Genomic DNA, 2,029 nt, shown 5'->3' on the forward strand with positions numbered 1-2,029 from the left:
TTTTAATTAGTTTTTCGGGTTTTGGACCATTAAAATAATATTTTTATGCTAAAAAAATTTTCTTATCTTCCTTAAAACTCGGTTTTTTTGGGGGAAAAAAAGGAAATTCCCCTTTTTTTAAATTTTTGATTTGAGGGAATTTTTTCAAGGGGGTAAGGGTACCTTAAAAAGTTTTAAATAGTTTAAATACCCCGCCCAAAAAATTAAAAAAGATAAAGCCAATTTTAATTTAAAGCGAAAAAATAAGAAAAAATAAAAAATAAATTTTTATTTTATGAAAAAAAAAATAGGTTTTCCCACCTAAATAAAAAGTAGGTTTTGCCTCCAAAAGAAAACGTGGGTTTTACCTCCCAAAAATAATGTGGGGTTTTCCCCTCCAAAATGGAGGGTTTTTGGAGCTAAAAAGGGGAAATGTTCATTCTAGAAAAAAAATTGAAATTTGAAATTTAAAACCAAGATTATTTAGAAAGTTTTCTAAAATATTAGTTACAACAACACACATTCACAAATTCGGGTTCTTTCTCTCTCTCTACGATTTACTTTATATCTTTCTTCATCTTTATATTTTTTTTATTTTAATATTTTATTGCTTATCTTGACCATTTATATTTTGCGATATTTAAGGTATGTGAATATTATCTAACATTTTTCTTTTTACATAAATTATGGCTCTTTCTCTCTCTCTATGTTTACTTTCATATCTTTCTTCGTCTTTATATTTTTTTTTTTTTAATACTTTGCTTTCTTATCTTGAGTTCTGACCATTTATATTTTGCGATATTTAAGGTACGTGAATATTATCTAACATTTTTTTTACATAGGTTAACTCTTTAAACCACAACAGATTACCTTCTATTAATACTCACCATTGTTTTTTCCTATTAAATCTAATATCTCACAACATCTTCTAGGTTTTTTGCAGATATTAACAAGCATTGAATATCAAAAGAGGATAAATTAGAGAATGATAAAGAAGTACAGATCCGTAAAGGAAAAATACAAGAAGGTGAAGAACTAACGAAATTAGTATGCGTGGTTGCCGGATCGTCCAACCATTTATACATAGGAAGTGAAACTAAATAGCGAAAAAGGAGGGATATAGAGATGAAAGGAGTGAGAAATAGAGAGGGTGAAAGGGGGAGGGACAGAGAAATACTTTCCTAGGAGTAAATAAAATAGAGTTAGGTCATGTTGAATTAAAAAAGAGTGGGGCATGGACCAATTTTAATTAGAAATATCGAATTAAATCATTGGGTGGAAATTTATTTGGTTTGGATGAGATTATTGTAAGAATCGAGGTTGAGCTGATTAATTAATCCCTGAATAATTTCTAAAATTTTCAAAGATGAAAAATGTCAAAGTTGGAGATGCGAAGGGCCGACGGCGCCATGGCGGCCTTAAGAAAATCCCAAGAAAAGAATTTTAGAAGAGACTTTCCAAGAATTCCTATTCTTGTAATTAAGGGCAGTATTTGTTTAGAGAAAATAGAATTTCTCCCAAATTAATAAAGAGAATAAAAAGAACTCGCAGTAGTGAATGGTAGATTAGAACAATCCTATAAGCGAAAACGAGATATAGGTGCTATCCAATAGGATGCATGCATTCTTTCTAAAGAGAAATAATTCAAGTATTAATTGCGTGCTCACTATTTATTTTCAAGGGACAAATTGCTCAAGGGCGAGTGAGGCCAAGCGAGTAATGAGTTGAGACATAAGCATATCGGGGGCCTTTATCCGGACACTAGTGTGGATATAAATCAAATGCTTTGAAGTTATGAAAAATCATCTTTTCTTAAAAATGGAGCTATGATTCTTTTCAAATTGTTGTCATGCCATAAATGTTTTGCTTTGATGATTGTCATTGGATTGTCATGGAATGATGGGTGACCGTTGGAGGGGACATCGGTGGAATGAATGATGAACGATGAATGATGAACGATGAACGATGAACGTAATGATGAAAGATGAATGATGAATGATGAATGATGAGATGAATGATGAATGATGAATGATGAAGATGAAGGAAAGAA

This window comes from Salvia hispanica, chromosome 6, assembly GCF_023119035.1.
Source record: "Salvia hispanica cultivar TCC Black 2014 chromosome 6, UniMelb_Shisp_WGS_1.0, whole genome shotgun sequence".
NCBI lineage: Eukaryota > Viridiplantae > Streptophyta > Magnoliopsida > Lamiales > Lamiaceae > Salvia > Salvia hispanica.